This window comes from Eptesicus fuscus, chromosome 5 (genome assembly GCF_027574615.1).
Source record: "Eptesicus fuscus isolate TK198812 chromosome 5, DD_ASM_mEF_20220401, whole genome shotgun sequence".
Classification (NCBI taxonomy): domain Eukaryota; kingdom Metazoa; phylum Chordata; class Mammalia; order Chiroptera; family Vespertilionidae; genus Eptesicus; species Eptesicus fuscus.
In genome coordinates, this window is record NC_072477.1 from 82,154,362 (window position 1) to 82,177,698 (window position 23,337).

The following is a 23,337-nucleotide window of genomic DNA, read 5'->3' on the forward strand; positions in this document are numbered from 1 at the left end:
TGTAAAGTACAAAGGAAATTGCAAACAGATAACAGTAGCTGAGTAATCTCCTCTAAGTAGATTTTCTTTACATTTTTCTCTTGGGAGGCAGAATGATGCTCTCCCAAAGGGGTAATGTTGGATGGGTAAGAACAATCCGATTTAATCTAATAAGGGAAATGAGAACATCTCAGAAAGCAAAATTCAATAAAGGGAAATCAAACTGAGCAAAGGAGAGGATTATGTAGTTTGGTTAATAGAATAGGAGATGGGGTGTCAAAGCTCCCTCATTCTTTGCTCCTGCTTAATCAAATCACTTCAAGAAAACAAACGTCGAAAAGGAAAAATATCTCCCCTTCCCCACAAAATAATGAAAGCTCATCAAAAAGTGTCATGATGGGCATTAAGATTTTAAGGTTGTTTTTTTTTTAAGTACACTGTAATTAATTTTGTAAGTGAAAGAATAATGAATTTCATTCTCCCCACGTGGAAAACACATTTTTCCTTCTTATAAAAGAAATTATAATAAACAATATAGACTATCTTTCTATTTGGGGTCAAGAAAAGCACTGGAAAGACAGCTGAAACTTTACATACAGTTCTCAGAAGCGCGCATAAGATGTGAGAAGAAAGTAAGTTTGCATCCAATGTCACTGAGACTCTTCTGATGTGCATTTACTGGAATTTTAGTTTTCAGAAGGGCAACCTCTGCAGTATATTTCTCATATTCCCAGCAGTATCACACATATAAATACTTTAGGGAGGGGTAATGAGCTAGATTATTTATAAGCTATATTGCTATCCATGTTATTTTTAAAAGCATGATACTGATTATCATCATACTGTTTTTCAGATTTTATTACGACCAATCAGAAAAAGTGTCTACTACATACATGAGAAATGTTGTGCATATCATTGATCCCTTGATATCTGAAGTAGCAAGAAGGAAAGTATAAAGTATCAATAGTGTTAGGTTTGCTGGAGCAGCTGAGTTGATACCCTTCCCCGGGGAACTGGTTTTTCAGGTCATTTCACTATGGACATTCCCTTTTGCTGAAGACCACTTTCACTTGCGGTGACCACATTCCATTCTCTCCTCTCCGGGTGTGCACAAAAAAGTCTCCGCCCAGAAAAAAATCCCGCCAAAAGTCCTTTAAAAGCGGTTGACTGCCCTCACTGGGTGCTGGAGCCATCCAGGCTCAGCCACGTGGTGTGCGGATGATCGAATAAATTCTTAATCCCTCTCCACTCTGGCCTTTCCTCCTTTGGCGACCTAACAAATAGCATTCTAAGAATTCATAGAAGCAGTTGCACAGGTCTTATGCTCTACTTACAAAAGGAAATTATTTCCTGTTTCTGTCTTTAAACACTATGAAACTGCTCTTATACAGTATTCAGAACCTCCACTAGATAGGTAATGATAGAGTAGTTACGACACTCAGCCAGTGAAGAGAATTAGCAAAGGAGAAGGAGGAAATGCCTCCTGAAGAACTCCCGGGCAGTCCGGGTACCACAGGGGCAGTGGGTCCTCAGTTTTGCATCACAGAAGCCAAGTTTGATCTCCATGAGGTGATTTGAATGTAAGCGAATCCGATGAACCAAAATACCAAAACATCGATCCCTACACCTGAATACTATGGTTTGCGGTTGTTTTTAAAATTCAGAATAGAGGACATCTATTTATAGTTATTAAAATGCATCCATTTGTCTTCTACAACACTATTACCTCAAAATTAGAATATCTGAAATAAAATAAAATAAAAAACACAGAATGATGAAGTGGTGATGCATGTGTAAAGTCAGAGAAAAGGGAGTAATAATAGCTTTGCCTGCTGCTTGACCCCATCTGTGATAAAACCTGAAGAATTTTTAGTGGCACTGTTGATCACATACAGCTCCTGATGAAGTGCTGAAAAGGTCTCACCATCTATTCTCAATATTGCTTATTACTTAACAAAATCTTGTATCATTAAAACGCTCCCATGTAATGGGCATATTTTCATTATAGATTATATTTTTATTAATTACACTTGAATGGTTGTTTTTTTTCAAAGACATACTTTAAGTCCCTCAAGAGATTAAAGAAGGAAAACTAGTCTAATACAGTCACAAACATGAATTACTTTATGGCCTTTTTATAATTCAGAAGCTTCTCGTAGGTGGCTCATCTCCTTCACTTTGTGTTAAGTGTTTTTATTTTTAGCTTCTGATATACTGTTTAAATTGTGCGGTGTTTATCTTATTAAAACCTACAGACTGTTGTGCACTGGCTGACTACAAATATTATCTGTGTGGACAGGGTAGATACAAAGCTCCATAAAAATGTTCTTATGCATCAGTGATTCTACAACAGCATCTACTATTTTATTATTGGCTGTAAAAAATTATATTCTATAAATTTAGATGTTTTCAACTGTAGATAACAGAAAAGCAACATTAAATTGGCTTATGTAATAAGAATATTTATTATTCCCTACAACAAGAAATGCAGAGCAAGTAGTATTCCAGAGCTGGTTTATTCACTAGCTCAATGACACATCAAAAACCTATCTAGTTATGATTTTTCAGCTCAACAAACCCCAAAATAAGTGCTTTTCTACCTGATAGTGGCCAGATAGATAGATAAACAGACAGACCTAGAATCATTTTCCATGTGTCCATTGCCAGCCAAGAATAGGGTTTATTCCTTCTAGTTTGTTATAAGAGCAGGAATATCTTTCCCCAGACCCCACCCCACCCCCCAGCATATTTCTATCACACCTCATTGACTTGTACTGCATAGACCATGCCCATATCTAAATCAATCACTAACAAGAGCAATGGAACCAAAGGAATTGTTTTAGACAAGCTAGTGACGCCCCAACTTCACTATGAAGCAGAATCACCTAGAGGTACTGCGAAAACACAGATCACGAGTTCCCAACAGAAAAGTTTTCTATCCATATGTTTTTGGTGAGTAAGATAATTTACATTTTCATAGGGGCACAGGTGATTCTGGGGCTGTAGGTTCTGGAGCCACACTTTGAGAATCACTGCTTTAGTGTTTACTGATCATCTGAAAGATTATACGTGAGCTCAAAAGTCCTCTTATAGAATCTTTTTAAAATTTTTTTTATTGATTTCAGAGAGAAAGGGAGAAGGAAAGAGAGAGAGAGAGAGAGAGAGAGAGAGAGAGAGAGAGAGAGAGAGAGAGATCAATGATGAGAGAGAATTATTGATTGGCTGCCTCCTGCATGCCCCCTACTGGAGATCGAGCCCATAACCCCGGCATGAATCCTGACCAGGAATCAAACCATGACCTCCTGGTTCATAGATTTATATTCAACCACTGAGCCACTCGTGCCAGGCCTCTTATAGAATCTTAAGTACCTTTTGCATCAAAAGAATCAAATTCAGTGACCATTATGGTGACACATGAACAAAAGTTTCAAGCTAAGTGATATTAAGAAACTTAAAAACAAATTTGACCCAAGATTGGCACTTATAAGAAAATTATTATTAGACATAATGGTAATTAGCTGAAGTAAATATTAGTAAAATGCATTGTATTTTGAGCTTATACTCAGGCTCAAACTAGGCCCTTTTGGAACCTAGGAAATTTAAAAATCAAATATAATTTAAAAGCTGCAAGCATTTTTTTTTTCTAGTTTACAGAAAGAGAAGAATCTGTTGCAGACCAATAGTTTGGGAAAAACAATCTCCAGGTTCCATGGGAAGAATTTGCAATGTAAGTGAGATACGGAGAGGAAGTATAGGGACAAAATGAATTGCACTTTCCCTGGGTTTTCCAGAATGGGTAAGAGTACCCAGGTACCCCCATTATTCACAATACACCAGACTGACACAGTTTGGAACAGAACTGCCACACGGAGCTTCTCAAACCTTAATGTGCCTGTGCATCATTTGGGGATCTTATTAAAATGCAGATTGTGATTTAGGGAGTCTGGAGCAAACTGTGCTTTTAATAGTTTCCCATATCCCGTCAATACTTTTGAAACCAGAGCTCATTTTGAGTAGCAAGGCTCTACAATCGGTTTCAAACACATGTCTAAGTAGACCTTGCTACAATTGTCTGTATAAGAAGTGCCTCGGGAACTCAAAGACTAGCAATGAGGAGCCAGTGGACAGCTGTAGGGCGGGAAATGAAGAATAGATTAGGGGAGTATAATAGGGATCAGGGAAATGAGAGGGAAAAAAAATATTTCAGTAGTCCACAAGAGAGCTGACAAAAGTCTTAAGTAATTAAGCATGAAGCTGAAGAGGAAAAAACATTTGATTTCTTTTGTTTTTGTTTTTGCATTTCTTTTTTAAAAACTTTAAAAAAAATCTTTATTATTGAAAGTATTACATAGGGCCCCCTTCTTCCCCCATTAACCTCTTTCAGCCAGCTCCCATTTCCCCCCTCACCCCAGGCCCTCACCACCCTATTGTCTGTGTCCATGGGTTATGCATATATGCATACAAGTTCATTGGTTGACCTCTTCAAAGAGATATTTTTGCTGCAGAATAAAAAAACTGATAAATATCATTTGTGATATACAATTTAAAGGAAAAGAAAGAAAAAAAAGAGGCTAAATTGGCATTCACCAAGATAAGGTGCAAAGAGGAGGAAAAAATTAGAGAGATATGAGTTAAGTTTCAAATGTGTTGAAGATTCAGAGCTTGAAAAGGATATACACACAGAGAGAGAAGAGAACTGCATGGCTGGGTCCAGAGCAGGGTGAGATTATGATCTTGTAAGTGTCAGTCTATAGGTGACAGTTAAAGCCTTTGGGGCAAGGTAGTCCAAGGATTATACAATGAGAAGAAATAGAATTAGTAAATCATAATAGATAACATTTGAGGGGCCCATTGAAAAAAGTAATCTAACAAAAGAGAACAGGAAATAATGACCAGAGCAGTGAGGAGTACAGAAATGAAAGAGTGGCAATTGTTTCAAAGAGCCGCCAAGAGGTCAGATAAGATAGACACCATCATTCCTTGTACTGGGTTATTAGGTAATCACCACTGAACTCAGCAGAAGGAAAAATATAAGTGCAGAAAAATATAAAGTAAGTCTTTTTAAAGAGGAAAATAATCGTGTGGGCACGAAAAAAGTTTGATGAGGATCATATGTACAAGGGATTATAACATCTACGGAGAAAAACAATATGTGGTAGGAACCTGTTACATTAACTCAAGGATATATTTAACCTACATCAAATTCCCAGGAGCAAGGAATTTTGCAAACAGTTCCACATTGTCAGAGTATTTGGACTTGCGTTTGAAAGTGTTATCAAGTAGAACAACAACAACAAAACTAGAGCTGCTCCAAATATTTTATAAGTCCACTAAGCTATGATGTTTCATGAATAAAATCCGAAAGAAGCAGCAAAAGCAGGGGACAGAGTCAGGCGGGGTGGAGCGGGGGAGGGTTGTAGAGGGAGGTGGAGCAGGATATAGGGGAGATAAAGGATGATGGAAGGAGACTTGACTTGGGGTGGTGAACACACAATACAGTGTACAGATGACATGTTGAGGAAGTATGAACCTGAAACCTACATAATATTGTTAACCAGTGTGACCCCAATAAATTCAACAAAAAAGTAAAATAAAAGATATTGTGAAATAGAAATAGCGTTAAGAAAATAGTCAGATTTGTTTGGATTTCAGATGAGAGAGAGAGAGAGAGAGGAAATAAGACAATAGGGCAAAGTACCTGCCAAATGATGTAATTTAGAGGTAGAGAAGAGCTTTAACTGATGTAAGCAGTAGCTGAAAACTTGCCCAAACTGTGGTGTAAGAACTCCGCAGAATGTTGTGTGTAGTTAGAAAGTGTTCAGAAAACTGACATTGCAATGCCATTTTTGCCTCCCGGGGCAGGATGAGCCCGAACACATTCATACCAGTTGTCCAAGGAAAAGAAGGCACCAACAGGGGCCATGTAGAGTCAAGCCAACCTCAGAGACCCAGAAGTAAAGCTGACGATGGAAAATCTGGACTTTCAGCTGCGACTGAGGAAAATCTAGTTAAGAGCAGTGTCAGAAGAGCAGACTCAGAGGAAGGGAAGACAGTAGGAAAGACGGAGCTTCCACAGATAATAACATTGGTATTTAGAGACAAGCACCATGGAAAATGGTCTGAAAATAACCCAGGTTAGAGTGTGGACTTGTTTCAGAAAGTGTAGTTACATGGCATGCCTATACCAAACAGCTTTATTTAAGAGGAATGAAGAAATACCTAGGAAAATTAATGAAGAAGAAAAGCAGGGAACTATAAATTTCCATAAATTTTTTAAAAGAAAATGGAAGTAAAAATTAGGGCAATGGAAATAATTTTTTTTAAAAAGACTACATAACCCACACATACATGCACAAAAATTCTGTAGACTACAAACCAAAACAGGAGCGCATAAGTCGGTTAAATATAAGGAAGCCTGGGGAAACTGGCTACATAATTAAAGGAAGAACTGGAGGAGAAATAAGCAATGGATGAAATTAAGTCTATTGTTTTTAGGAACTACTGCCATATGACTGAATGAATAGGTAAATTTGTTTTGCTTGTACAGTGTCAGGTTTAAAAAATTGCAAATGAGTGACATAAAAATGGCATTTTTATTTTTAAAAATATACTGCTCAGAATCAAGGGAGATAACGCGAGTAAAAGTGTTTTTGATGAAGTTAAGTGCTCTACATGGAAGGTGTTATTATCTTTACCTTGTGATTCCAGTGCTGGTTTTCAGTCCTCATACCATTCCTTGTTTATAACTAAGCAATTCGAATTCATTCTATGGCTAAGATGTTATTATCTTGTAGCGAAGGCTCTATTAAATTCTAAATATATTTCATCTGAGTATGTACATTCTGTCAGCTCATTTGCGATGCTACCAAGAATGCTATCAATCAATTTTTCAGCTTAACTTGTTTTTGATTAAAAGAAAACTAATTTTCCATGTACCCTTTCTTAACATGCTTATTTGTTGAACATTTGTATTTCTCTTTCAACAAGAACAAAAAAGAGAGGCTATACACCAAAAGCACCATGTTGGTAGATTTTAAAACATAAGTAAAATATCCTATATTCTTGAATTCTGTTGCAAACATTCCCACTAAAACACGACCCTGTCTCCCAGTTTATATTAAAAATGAAATAAAAATTATGATACAATGATGGAATTACTTCACAGAAATATAAGAAAAATCAGGAAGTATATACATATATGTGCTAAATTTACTCTTTTCTTACAAATTAATGTAGAAATTTGTCAGGCTACCCACACTGGGGAAAAAAAAACAACACATTAAGGTTGAACCATATGAAATCGCCATTACTTGACCATATTTTGGCCTACAAAGTAGCAATTTCTTATGGTTAAACCTATATTAAATATCTCAGATTACTTAGTATTTTGAAAATAATCTCAGCTTATTAGTTACAATTCAAGATACTTCTAAAACCATAATGAAATATGATGAAAATTCTGTTAAAATTTAAAGTAACCTCCTGGTATATTTCTAGAGCATTTATTTTCCAATGGATTTGGATTTATTTATATTAAACATTTTCTCATTACTGTCTCTCCTTATAAGTTAAACATATTTAAACTTTGTATGAAAGACTTAGCTAAAAACCAGGTAAGCCTCAACAGGTATAGAGCTGGAACATAAGCCTTTGATTTCCTTATCAATAAAATCAATTTGTTAAATTGAGAAGGCTAAAAAGGCTAATTCCGATGTAACTCTGATATTTTGGGGGCTAGCAATCTGAATCTGTGCCAGCAATCCCAGTGTACATTCTTGATAACCTATAATTAAGTCACTGCCTCTTTCCCAGAAACTGCTCTTGCAGGACCTGTTATCTAAATGATCACGTTTCACAAAGGCCATAAACTGTGAACAGTGCACAGCCCCGGGGGGGGGGGGGGGGGGGGTGTTACTAGCGCTGGTGCCAGGCCAGACCATTAAATGTGGTCTGGAGACCTCCAACACCTGGGGCCTTTCTGCAAAGCCCGCAAACAGGACGGGAAGCATAATCCATATTTGAGGGACAAAGACACCAGAAAGATCTAAAAGAGAAGTTCCCTGATGTTACTTTGCTCAGACTTGGGAAGTTATTCGCTGAGTCGCCGGCGGCGTAATAAACAGTGCAACTCCTTTTCTCTAAAGTGTTACTTGGCTTTTCTCTGGTCTTCTGCAACAAAATGTTGTGTACAACTTAAAAAACTTTATATATATGAAAATAAAATTGTCATCCTAAAATTAGGAAACCTCACAAAGGACTATGCTACCGTAAAAAGTCAGAAATTCCTAGATCGTTTATAGATAAATAAAAATGAGCACAATCAATGATCATATATTGCTTCTCAAGTAAATGGTGCATGTGGGCAAATGTTGTAAAGGTAGATGATTTATTTTATGGAATAAATTAAAATAAATGTACTAACAATTCGATTACCCTTTCCATGAAACCATTGTGAAATTATAGATCCATGGCCATTTGAAATTACTTTAGAGCCACCTACGAGTCTTTTGAAATGTTCTTATTAAAGTCATTACATTTCATCATGACCACATGGAATTTATATATGCAAGGCTGGTTCAACACTGGAAATGCAATCAAATAAATCCTCCATATAAATAAGCTAACAAAGAAAAAATCATATGTTTTTTCAATTGACTTAAGGAATGCATTTGACAAAAGTCAACACCCCATTTCCAGTAAGTTAGGAATGGAAATGCATTACCTCATTTTGATAGAATATCTACATAAACCTACAGCTAACATCATATTGATAATGAAAGACTGAATACATTTTTCCTAATATAGGGAACAAGGCAAGAATATCTGTTTTCACTCTTCTGAACAATACAAGTTTAGAGAGTTTATTAAGACAAGAAAGAGAAACAAAAGTGCTACAGATTGGAAAGGAAGAAATATAACTGTTCTAGTTGAAGATGATACCATTGTCTACATAGAAAATCCTAAGGAATTTACCAAAAAAGAAAAAGAAACTGAAATCAAATGAGTCCAGCAATGCCACTGGATCAATATACAAAAATCAATTGCATTTCTGTACACTAACAATGCACATGTAGAAGCTGAAATTAAAAACACAATACTATTTATAATCACTCCATAGAAAATTAAATACTGGGGTATATATTTTTAAAATATGTATAAAATTCTTTTATTTTAAATTCATAAAATACAGATAGGAAGTTTAAAAGACCTAAATAAATAAGTATTTCATGTGCATGGATTAGAATAATAAAGAGTGGAAGTGTAATTTCAACCCAAATTAATCTATATATAGATCTAGTGAAATTTCCACCAAAATTCCAGCAAATTTGTAGGCATAGATAAATTTATTCTAAATTTATATGGGATGGTACAGGCCCTATACTAGCTAAAATAGTCTTTACAAAGAAGAAGCGGGGGGTCATTCTACTTGATATTAAGGCTTACTATACAGCTAAAGTAATCAAAACAATGTGCTATTGGTGGAAGGCTAGACACATAAATCCACAGGACAAAATAAAGAACATACATATAGGCCCACATAGATGTGCCCAACTGATTTCTGACAAAGATATAAAAGCAATTTCATGAAGGAAAGATAGCCTTTTCAACAAATTGGGATGGAAAAAATAGAAATCCATAAGCAAAAATGGGAACTTTGATCTAAACTTCATACTTTATACAAAAAAAAAAAAAATTCAAAATGATCTTAGACCTAAATGTAAAGCTATAAAACTTTTAGAAAAAAAAATAGGAGAAAATGTGGGTGATCTAGGTCTGATCATAGAGTTTTTAGGCTTGACCCAAGTAGCTTGGCCATTAAAGAAAAAATTAATAAATTAGGTTTCATCAAAATTGAAAACTTTTGCTCATAAAATCTCTCATGAAAATAATGAAAAGCTACAGAATGGGAGAAAATATGTGCAGACCACATATCCAATAAAGGATAGGTATCTAAAATATAATTTTTAAAAAGTAGTGAAAATACCAAGGAGTCAGAGAAATTGACCTTTCTCATATTGATGGTGGGAATACAAAATGGTACAACTACTCCAGAAAAATAATATTGTTTCTTATAAAAAAAAAAAAAGAACACAATCACTATACAATTCAGCAATTGTATCCTTAGGCATTTAAACCTGAGAAATAAAACTGTCAATTAATATAGCATTTTAATTCATAATAGCAGTTTTATTTATAATATTATAGGCATACCTGGTCTTCTTGCACTTCACTTTGTGCTTTGCAGGTATTGCATTATTTTTTATTTAGTTTTTTTCAAATTGAAGGTTTGTGGCAAGCAAGTCTAACAGCACCACTTTTCCAACAGCATTTACTTACTTTCATGTCTCTGTATCACATTTCAGTAATTCCCAGAATATTTCAAACTTTTCTTGTTGTTACACTTATACTAGGAGCCCAGCATGCGATTTGAAATCGTGCGGCACCGCCCACCCTCGAGTTGCCGAGGGATATTTTCCCATTGATTTTTAGAGAGCATGTAAGAGAGAGGGAAAGACAAAGAGAAATATCAATGTGAGAGGGACACATTGATTGGTTGCCTCCTACATGAGCCCTGACCTGGGCCCACAGTGCAGCAGCCCCTGCGGCCGCTGCCAGTCTCACCCTGCCTCGCTCCCTGGACCCCGCAGCCTGCTGGTCTGGCCCTGCCTCCCTCTCCTGCCCTTGAAGCAGCCACGGACGCTGCTGATCAGGACCTGCCTCAGCACAGGCACAGGGAGGCCCCTGCCGCCCAGAACCCGACTCTGTACACGCAACCTCGTCCCGGCCTAATTTGCATGTTACCTCTTTATATAGATAGATAGTGAGCCACCAACATTAAGGCAAGGCCCTCTGTCAGCAAAAAGGTTACAACTCACTGATGGCTTATACAATGGTTACCATATTTTAGCAATAAAGTAGTTTTTAATGAAGGCACATACATTGTTTTTTATACAGAACTAGGGGCCCGGTGCATGAAATTCATGTACGGGGTGGAGTCCCTCAGCCCAGCCTGCCCCTTCTCACATACTGGGAGCCCTTAGGGGATGTACTACTGATGGCTTAGGCCCACTCCCCATTGGGGGTGGACCTAAGCCGCAGTCTGGCCTCCCTTTGCGGGAGGCGACCGGGCTGATCAGGGGAAGGCGCAAGCCCCATCACCCCGCTGCTGCAGCCACTGCCAGTCACCACAGCCACCAAGGTGTTTTCATCAACATGGACTCCAGTCCCTTCACCATGAAAAAATGACAACTTTCTTTAAGCATTTTCAAGATGTGTCTTTCATAGGATATGACATTTCTTTCTTTATTTTTCTTTTTATCCTCACCTGAGGATATGTTTCCATTGATTTTTTTCCCCTTCCCTCTGATCCCAGGCTCGGCCCCTTCCCAAGACTAAAGCCTCCACCCCAGGCTTTAGGCTTGGGAAGGGGTCTCCCCCCACCCCCCTGCACCTCCGATCGCAGGCTCGGCCCCTTCCCAAGCCTAAAGCCTCCGCCCAATGGCCGTCTGAGAGTGACCTGGGTGCCAAGGAGGTTCCCAGGACCCAGGTATGTATGCAAATTAACAGCCATCTTTGTTGGGTTCATTTGCATACTCACTCTGATTGGCTGTGGGCATAGCGGAGGTACGGTCAATTTACATGTTTCTATATTATTAGGTAAGCTGTTATTGCACACTCAATAGACTTCAGCATAGGGTAAACACTTTATATGCCCTGGGAAACAAAAACTTCATGTGATTTGCTTTATTGTGATTTTCACTTTATTATGATGGTCTGGAACCAAACCTGTAATATCTCTGAGATATGCCTGTATTTATGAAGTTAAAGCCTTGATAACTAAATACTGGAAATAGTCAAAAGCTAGAAATAGCAGATACCCTTCCACATAGGAATTTGAAAATAACATGTGAATGGTTACATGAACTATGCTACATACATGTCCTAGAATACTACTCAGCAATAAAAAGAAATAAATTGATGCATGAACAACTTTGAAGAATCTCCAGGGAATTATGCTGTGTGAAAAGAGCTGATCCTAAAAGGTTACATGCTGTATGTTTCCATTTATAGAACATTTGGAAATGATGAAAATTCCGAAATGGAGAACAAAGTAGTGGTTACCAGGAATTTAGTGATCAGTTGGATACAGGAAGGGATGGGGGGTGATTATAAAAAAGTAAAAGCTACATGAGGGATCCCTGTAGTTATAAAAACTATGCAGTAATTTGCCTAGGCCAAAACTACACATGTGACAAAATTAGGTAAAACTAAAAGTACACATACATTTAGAAATGATAACATGTAAAACTGGGCAACCCAGATAAGATCTGTAGATTTCATCAACGTTAGTATGCTGAAGTGAGGTTGTACTACAATTTGGCAAATATATACCATTGTGGGACACTGAGTGAAGAGTATAATGGGATATCTCTATGTTATTTCTTACAAATCATTTCAATCTATAAGTGTTCAATAAAACTCTCAATTAGAAAGAATTTTTAGACAAAAGAAAATTTACATTTGAGAGACAAAAGCTAAATATATTTTCAATGATATTGTCACTTTTTCCCCAGTTTTGTTCATAAAACATTTTATTTGTATGTCTTAATTTGTAAAATAATTTAGATTGAGTAATTTTAGTTTGGAGACAATCATTTATACATAAGTATATATGCATTCACTGTGTTAGGTAAAGACCCAAAACATTGACAGCCAGTTATAATATCCCGAATTCCAGTCAGCTTTCACGTAACCTATACATTTTCATTTACTAGGCCTTAACTTATTTACTACTTTACAGGCATTTACAAACATTTCACCTGGACTTAATCTTACCTGAAAGAGCATGTAGTGAAGACAGACTGTTAGCTGGTACATCAAGCACCACATCACTGACAAGTGAAAATGCTGAGCATTGTAGGAAGTATATAAATGAGCCAGAGCTCTTGTTGAAGGCTGTGCAATCAATCTCACTTTAAAATGAATGGGTTATCTTGATGATGGTTGTGTTTGTGCATTTGGTACTCAACTGAATCTGTTAGGATAAATAAAACTCTGAAGTAGGCACTCTCTTTTTTCTTTAAACAATCAAACATCTTATTGATAAGATAGTTTTCAGAACTGAACTTAATTCATTTAACCTATTGACATCATGCTTATAACTCACAGAAAGAAAGAAAAGTGAGGGCTCTGCTCGTTTACCTTCGGTTAATGTTGAATTATGTATAGGCAGAACGTCTATATCACAGGCTACGCAGGTGTTAGACTACATCTCCAAAATCATCTCCTTTTTTCTCCTTCTATAAATTCTAAGACCTTCACAACTAGTATTAGTGGAAGGGGGTACTGGGTAATCTACAGCTTTTAATTATCTGTGCCACTGTTGAACTCCTACCATTTCCCTAGTAATAAGCAAACAAGTGGGAACATCTATATCCATGTTGAATGATCTAGTCTTTACGTCTGGGGAGGCAGTGAGACAATTAACTTACTGAAAGGGAGGTCTTAGAGTTAAAGCAACCTTAGCTAACCTTCCTATGAATCCAAAATAACCATAGGCAAAGATTTAATGTGCCAATCCCTTCAAGGAAGAGAAAATGAGTATTAACAGCTTAAAACTAGTTGAAGGAACTTAGCAGATCATTTGAAACAGAAAATATTTTTAATTAGCTAACACTGAAGAGCTAAAATAATAATAATAAATAAAGCCATACTGTGAGTGGCTTAACATTTCATTGGGAGATTTTATTTTTCCTCACTTTGGCTAATTGGATCATTTCCACATGAATAAAATACATGCTAAATTATTTACAGATAATTACATGGCTGTGCTGTTGTTAAAATATTAAGACACAGATGCCCCACAGGAAACATTGCAGCAGACACAGGCACATCAAGAAATGAATAGTCAAGAGGATAATGTAGGGAGTTAAAAGAAAAGCCTATAGAACTAGTAGTATTATTAAATTTTTTTTCAAAATATTATAGTCACTTAAATTTTTCTTTTCATCCCTCAAACCTTTCTCTTCAAAAATAATGCTCAAGTATCAGCACCTTAAATTTGCTTAATCTGAAAACTTGTATCAGAAATTCAAGAACAAATACATTTTAATTATATTTATAAGCAATATTCTACCTTTAGTGAACATACTGTTAACCACAGCTATAGAAATAAGAGGTGCTATTTTTTTATAATATATTTTTTTTATTGATTTCAGAGAGGAAGAGACAGATAGAAACATCAACAATGAGAGGGAATCATTGATCGGCTGCTTCCTGCACGTTGGACCAAGCCAGCAACCCAGGCATGTACTCTTGACCGGAATCGAACCTGGGACCTTTTGGTCTGCAGGCCGATGCTCTATCCACTGAGCCAAACTGGCCAGGGCAAGGGATGCTATTTTTATAGTGTAACTACTAATAAGCTGGGCCAGCTTTTGATTTAATTATGTCATTATTGATATCTAAACAAAGAACTGCAGATCACATCAGTGGAAATTGAAATTGAGTGTTTGTATCTCCACTAATCATGAGTGGTTGAGTGGTTTTAGATACTGCACTCCTCAGGCACTGTGGGCACTAAGTGTCTGTTTGCATCATTAATTTTTAGTTAACAGTTTACTTGATGCCACTTTTTAAAAAAATAAATTTTATTGATTTTTTACAGAGCGGGAGATGGATAGAGTTAGAAACATCGGTCAGCTGCCTCCTGCACACCTCCTACTGGGGATGTGCCCACAACCAAGGTACATGAAGTTGACTGGAATCGACCTGGGACCCTTCAGTCTGCAGGCCAATGCTCCATCCACTGAGCCAAACTGGATGCCACTTTTGAACTAAGAAATTTTGTCACCGATATAACCTAAGAAACAGCAATCTCTCAAATTTTAGGTTATTATGGGGCAAAACAAATTTATTAAATTGCATGTCCGTGATCTATTTATCCTACTCTCCACTGCCACCTCCTAAAAATAAATTTTTGTCTCTTGACCTTACTGTATTCCTCCATCATTCAAGGACAGTATTGGTCGGTCAGCTTAGTTAAGGGGCTTGTATGTTGTTTTTTAATAAATAGAATGGATAGAGGTACACAACTTTCTAAGCTGGGATGTAGGATTTTTCATAAATATAAGTAGAAATATATCCAAATACTAAAGAGAAATTTAAAAACTATAAACAGAACAGAAGTGGAAAGAAAGTGGGGAAAGGGAGCATTAAATATAAGTTTTTAAGAGAGTTTTTTTTGGGGGGTTGTGTTTTGGTTTTGTTTTGTTTTCTATGTCATTATTTATTAATTTGAGAGTAAAGCTTAGAAAGAGGGACCAGAGAATTTGCAAGATAAGAGAGATACTGAGCATTGGGCTAAGAGAACTCATTTTAAGAAATGATACTATGGATTGTGAATAAGCTTACTTTTTGATAATTTTTTGGAGATGCCAACAATTATTGGAATGTTTTTTAAGTGTTTTAAGGCCCAATACCCAAAACACCCAAAATTCCTCAATATCCACTATCTAAAATTCCCAGGGCATCACCATTTCTACTTTGCCTAAAAATAAGAACTTTAATTCCCTCTTAGTATGAGAATATTCTCTTCCTTCTTAGTTTGCTTTGAAATTGTACAATGATTCATCTTCTTCCTGCCCTGACTTCCAGACCCATCACTGGGGGAACCACAAAGCTTGGTTTCTCATACCATTCTCCTACAAAAGGAATAATGACCCTTGGAGAAAACTCTGATTTAGGACTTGGGCAGGAAACATACAAAATTTCCCTGGAGTATGTTGTAGTGGCAGGAAGTAAGAAAGTGCTCCAAAATAATAATAATAAAATATACAATGTTGGTGGTATACCAAAGAGAAATGCTTGTAATGACCAAAAGTGGAATAATTTGAGCAACAAAACAAAGTAGTATTGGATTATTACCCAAAGTATAAAATAAATGTAGAGTGCATACTGATAAATTTAAGTGACAGAGGAAATTTAAAAATATAGGAAAAGAGACAAATCTCTCATACAGAAAAATTATAATTACATTGTGTAGCTATTCTACCCCTAAGGAGGTGGAGCACAACTTTCCACTCTTTAAGTGAGAGCGGCACATAATGAGGTCCTTCCAAAGAGTACAGTACGGAGAAAGAAAAATTACTTTACAGTGGAGAAACCTGACAAACTCTACTTCAGCCAGGTGAGTAAGGTCAACATCAATAGTCACAAATCATATTGATAGACCGTATCCTTGCTATGGTGTGAGAAAAATGGCACTTTATGTTTGTGATCTTCCTCCCCAAAACACCTAACCTGAGCCTAATCATAGAAACACATCAGACAAATCCCAATTGAGGGACATTCTACAAAACACATGACTAGTACACCTCAGTACTTTCAAGGTCATCAAAAACAAGGAAAGTCTGAGAAACTGCCACAGCCAAGAGAAGCCTAAGGAGACATAACAACAAATGTAATTCAGTATCCAAGGTGGGATCCTGCAACCAAAAAAAAAAGCCATTAGGTAAAAACTTTAAAAATCTGAATGAAGTATGGACTGTAGTTAATAATATGTATCCACTAACAAGCTAATAGTAGAGGAAACTAAGTGTGAAGTATATGGGAACTCTCTGTACTACCTATAATTTTTCTTTAAATCTGAAATTATGCTAAAATTAAACATTTATTTTAAACAATTACATCACAAACTTGATAAAATATCCTTTATTATTAGAAAGGAATAAACTCAATATGGCACATGGTTTCCTGTATTTGCCTTTCATATTTATCGGTCATATGGACTTAAACTTTGAGGTACAACTTTTGTCTTTCAACTGGGTGAAAATAGGCATGAAGATACAGGCCAACATATAAGGATGGAGAAGTAGAACAAGAGAAGTACCAGAATTTAAATGCCTTTTTTAAATTTCCGAACAACTTAACTTCAAGCTTCTTATTTCCTGAAACAAATAAACGTCCATCTGTCAGGGTAACACACCAAGAAACCAACAAGACTGCCTCATGGGAAGAAAAGCCAAGAACTGTGCTTCTGCCACAAACATCCTGTAACAACACCACCTGAACCATTGTCTCTCTCTCCCCTGTACTTCACTCTCGACTATTCAAATGCAACAACAGTTAGCTCATACAGCGGAGGTGGAATTAGAGAGAAAGCAGCTAATCCTGCCTGACAAACGTCACTGGAGGCTTCCAAAATTTCATCCAGCCTGGTTTATAGGAGAGAAGAATGATTTATTTGCTTAACTTTTAAGAATTTTATATTAAATGTACAGGCTGGAGTAATATTACACTGGGCTATACTTTTATTATCTCAAAGTAGTCTTTATATTATTTTAAAGTCATGAGAAATCTAGGATTTTCCCAAATTTTTATCCAAGAGGAAAGGAAAAAATGCATCTCAGGAGAGGGATAGAAGTGGTTAATTTGTTCCCTACCTAGCCCGGCACATTGAATAAGCCAGTTACATAGTTATTTGTGTGTGTGTGTGTGCGTGTGTGTGCGTGTGTGTGCGCGCGCGCGCGTTTCACGAAAATTTGGAGAGAACCCTGCTTTCTGATAGCTCATAATTTTTAACCATTATAAACTCTTATGAAAAGCGGTACTGAGAATCTATACATCTTTTACTAACAAAAGAAGACATATCTCAACAAGAGCAACAATGACAAAAAGTTCTAATACAGGACCCGATTTGCTAAAATTTTGTTGAGGATTTTCACATCTATGTTCATCAGTGGAGGAGGTCAATGGGGAAAAGGGGGGACATATGTAATATTTTCAACAATAAAGATTTTTTTAAAAAAAGAATAAATACCAAATTTTAAAAAGTTCAAATGCATTGCTATACAGTCAAAATTTTAAAATATTAAAAATAAAATAGTCTAATTCTTATTTACAAAGATCAATTTATACCTTTCTTCCTTTCATTTTTGGAAGGTTATTTTTAAATCTTTCTTTTTCCTCAACATCTCCTGAAAATATTATTTTATTTTTTCCTTGGTCTAATTTAATTTATTTTAATGTAAATAAAAGCTCTCTCTAAGGAAGGGAGGGAGAGACTAATAAGATTACATGGATGATGATTCAGGATAATAACAACAAAAGGGAAGCAAGTTCATATAGTAGCACTGACACAAACCACTGGGAGAAAGCAGCAGACTTTGTTAAATTGGAAGCCATATTGATTTCATTAAACTACAAAATTTTTTAATAAAATCTAAAGTGTAATATATTAAGATATAAACTAACTACTAATAAGAAACTTGAAGTTAATGAAAACATTGCCTTAAAGACATATTAAGTAACCACATGTACAAAAGTCATAAAATTATAGGAATTTTAACGTAAAATCTTTAGTAAGACAACATTTAAAAAATCATTAAAGAAATGTTTAGATTCTTGTATATGGTATTGAAATACAGAGGGTTTGGTGCCTTAAAATTTAAACATATAAACAAACATGCCAAAGTTAAGTGAAACTGCTTGCAATAATATCAAATTCAAGAATTCCATAAGCAAATATGAAAAAATTACCTATAATTCCATAAGTAAACATAATATAATACCTTAACTTTATTTTTCTTATATCAAGAAGAAACATAGCTTTATTGTACTTTCTACCAATCTTACACATGTTATTTAATAAACTAGGGCCCGGTACACAAAATTCATGCACTGGGTGGGGTCCCTCAGCCCAACCTGCCCCCTCTCACATACTGGGTGCCCTCAGGGGATGTCCTACTGATGGCTTAGGCCCGGGGAGCGGGCCTAAGCCGTAGTCTGGCCTCCCTTTGTGGGAGGCAACTGGGCTGATCAGGGGAAGGCACCAGCCCCATCACCCTGCTGCTGCAGCCACTGCCAGTCACCACAGCCACCAAGGTGTTTTCATCAACACGGACTCCAGTCCCTTCACCAAGAAAAAATGACAACTTTCTTTAGGCATTTTCAAGATGTGTCTTTCATAGGATATGCATTTCTTTTTTTTTTTTAATCCTCACCTGAGGATATGTTCCCATTGATTTTTAGAGAATGTGGAAGAGAGAGGGAGAGACAGAGAGAAACATCAATGTGAGAGGAACACTTTGATTGGTTGCCTCCTGCATGAGCCCTGACCATGGGCGCCAGGCTGGGGGGCATGCAGGGACCCCTGGGCCGCACACAGTGGTGGCCGCCAGGGTCTCCACACACCCCAGAGGCCAGCAGCCAGCCCCCCATCGTGGACGCCAGGCTGGGGGCATGGACCCAAACTGCCTCTTGGTGCTGGAGCATTCCCAAGCGGCTGGGGACACTATGGTGACACAGGATGTTCCTGCCCCGCCCCCAGCCCCTTGGCGCCTGCACCTATAGGCTCAAAGTGGCCAGGGGGCGTTCTGGGACCCCTGCTGCTCAGGGTCTAAGCGCGGGCCTACAGGCTCAGACTGGCCTGGCTCCTGAGGATGTTTGCGGGACCCAGGCCATTTAGCGCCTGCACCCTTAGGCTCCGAGTGGCCAGGGGGTGTTCTGAGACCCCTGCCACTCAGGGTCTAAGCGTGGGACTACAGTCTTGGAGTGGCCTGGGTCCGGAGGATGTTTCCTGGACCCAGACCGCTGCAAGTGTTTGGGGGCAGGAACATCCCCGCGTCACTATGGAGACGCGGGGATGTTCCCGCCCCGCCAAGGCTCCCAGTGGCCAGGGGGCATTCTGGGACCACTGCCGCCCAGGACCTAAGCACAGGCCTACAGGCTCTGAGTGGCCTGGGTCCAGAGGATGTTTACAGGACCCAGGCCACTCAGCGCCCGCATATGCAAATTAACCGCCATCTTGTTCGCTCTGATTGGCTGTGGGCATGGCGAAGGTGTGGTCAATTTGCATGTTTGTCTATTATTAGGTAAGATTAAAAGTCTTCTTGATTTTCTATAAAATACAGTATTATAAGGAAATTTAGATGTTTCTACTTTAGTCTTGCTTAACAGATGAATCCTCTCTACAACTCCAAAAGTGCTTATGAAATCTCTACTTAGATATTTTCACTTGTTTTTTTTTTTCTAAATGAACCTAAAACTCCTTCACTAAGATTTAGATACCTCAATCTCACAGTCTACTCTAGAAACATCCACAAGATTGATATCACATTCAGAAGCCTTTAAATTATGATACCCACTTAATTACTCCATACTTTTGAATATTGAGAAATAATTAGCCTTTCACCAATATTTGGTATGTTGTTATTCTCCACAGTTCTTGCAAAAATTATCCAGTGATCTCACTGGAAAGATCTCAATATCCTAGTCCAGTGGCCGGCAAACTCATTAGTGAACAGAGCCAAATACCAACAGTACAACGACTGAAATTTCTTTTGAGAGCCAAATTTTTTAAACTTAAACTTCTTCTAATGCCACTTCAAAATAGACTCGCCCAGGCCGTGGTATTTTGTGGAAGAGCCACACTCAAGGGGCTAAAGAGCCACATCTGGCTCGCGAGCCGCAATTTGCCGACCATGGTCCTAGTCTATAAACTAGATGACAGTCCATAACTACTTCATCTAACCTGAACTTCTACTATATTTGACCAATATTTTGTTCTTTTTGCCTATCTTCTTGGCAGAAAAGAGAGAAAGGAAATGAAAGTTTTGTTTTATTCCACTATCTATTTATATTTTTCTGTCAGTCCTAAGTTCTTTGTAGCTCTTGTTCTGAATATGATTTAAATAGTTCATGAGTTGGTCCTAATTGTATTTTTATGGATATGGGTGTTTGGGGGACTTTAGCCTTCCTAAGGTCATTCTTACAGGTCTACAAAATTTTTACATATACAATCTTGATTATAGTCTCTCTCTCTCTCCCTTTCCTTTTTCTTTTTGTCTCCTCTAGATGTCCTCTATAAACATAAGTGTTTTGCCCATCTATATGTATAAGCCCTGAAAAATGTAATTCCACATAATTTCAGAAACTATTCACAAAGTGCAATCATTTAATCAGAAAATTATTCAATTATCTCATTGTATGAAACTAGAAATCTGAAAAATCTACCAATATGTAAAAAAAAAATAACTACACACTTCTGAACAACAAATGGGCAAAAAAATAAATTTAAAAAATCTCAAAACAAATGCTGGAAAAATAACTTCCAGGATGTAGCAAAAGCAATCCTGAAAGGAAAGTTTGTAGCAATAAATGCACATATAAAAAAATTAGAAAGATCTCAAATAAATAACTTTATACCTCAAGACACTAGAAACAGAAGAAAATTAGGGGAGGCCAGTAGGAAGTAATGGGGGGGCGGGGGGACAAGGAAACATATGTACTACTATTTGTAATAACTGAAACAATAAAATAAATAAATAAATAAATCCTAAATAAAAAAGAAGGAAAGAAATAATAGACATCAAAGTGGAAATAAATGAAATAGAGACTAGTAAAACCATAGAAAGAATCAACAAAACTACGAGCTGGTTTTTAGAAAAGATAAATGGAATTAACAAACCTTTGGCTAGACAAAACAAGAAAAAAAGAGAGAAGACTCAAGCAAATTTTAAAAAATGTAAAAGACCATAGTGCAACTGATACTGAAGAAATGTATCCTATATAATAAAAGGCCAGCCACCATAAGCATAACAACCAGAATGACCAGAGACCAGAACCACCACAGCCCCTCACTGGGCTGGCTCTGCCCCCAAGAAAATAGTTAAGAGCAATCAGGCAGGCAGGCAGAGTGGTTAGGGGGGTGATCAAGCAGGCAGAACAGTAGTTAGGGGTGATCAGGTAGGCAGGCAAGTGGTTAGGGGTGATCAGGAAGGCAGGCAGAGGCGGTTAGGGGTGATCAGGCAGGCAGGCAGAGTGGTTAGGGCCGATCAGGCAGGCAGGCAGAGGGGTTAGGGACAATCAGGCAGGTAGGCAAGTGAGCAGTTAGTAGCCAGCCAGAGATCCTGGATTGTGAGAGGGATGTCCAACTGCCGGTTTAGGCCCGATCCCTGTGGTATCAGGCCTAAACTGGCAGTCAGACATCCCCTGACGGGTCCCGGATTGGAGAGGGTGCAGGCCAGGCTGAGGGACACCTCTGCCATGCACAAATTTCATGTACCGGGTCTCTAGTAAGTTTATAACATTGTCACTATGAACTAGTATATGACAACAAATTAGGTAACAGAGAAATTGATAAATTTCTAGAAACATACAATCTTTCATGACTGAGTTAAGAAAAAATTAAAAATTTGAACAGACCATTAAAGAGTAAAGACATTGAATCAGTAATCAAAATCTCCCAATACAGAAACCTATAGGACCAGACAGCTCTCCTGGAGAATTCTATCAAACACTGAGAGAATTAACACCAATCCTTCTCAAATTTTTCCAAACAACTGAAAGGAAAGGAATATTCCCAAACTCATTCTACTAGGTAAGCATTAGCCTGAAACCAAAACAAGATAAGGACACTACAAGAAAAGAAAACCATAGACCAATATCCCTAATCAATATGGATGCAAAAATTATCAAAAAAATATTAGCAAACCAAATTCAAAAGCACATTAAAAGGATTCTACACCATGATCAATGACCCAAGATTTATCCCTGGGATACAAGGTTGCTACAACATATATAAATCAACACATGCAATAAATCGCATTAATAAAAGGAAAGGTAAAAATTACATGATTTTCTCAATAGACAGAAAGGCTTTTGACAGAATACAACTCAACAGATTAGCTATAGAAGGAACATACCCCAAAATGATAATGGCCATATATGACAAACCCACAGACAACAATATCTTTATTGGTGAAAAACTAAAAGCTTTTGCTCCAAGATCAGGACTAAGACAAGGATGCCCACTCTCACTATTATTATTAAATATAGTATTGGAAGTCCTAACTAGAGCAAATAGGCAAGTAAATAAAACACATTGAAATTGCAACCAAAGAAGTAAATTATCACTATTTGCAGATGATATGACACTCTATGTAAGCTAAAACAAAAAACTGTTGGAACTAATCAATGATTTCAGTAGTGTTGTAGGACATAAATTCAACAAACAGAAATCAGTTGCATTTTTATACACTAATCATTAAACATCTGAAAAAGAAATGAAGAAAAGTATATATCTCAATAGCTCAAAAATAATAAAATAGCTAGAAATAAAATTAACAAGGAAGTGAAAGATCTTTACAAGAAAAACTAAAAAAGTTTGTTGAAAAAAATTAAAGAATGCAAAAACAGCCTGGCCGGCGTGGCTCAGTGGTTGAGCATCAGCCTATGAAACTGGAAGTCACAGTTCACTTCCCGGTCAAGGCACATGCCCAGGTTGCAGGATCAATTCACAGTGTGGAGTGTGTAAGGAGGCAGCCAATCAATGATTCTCTCTCATCATTGATATTT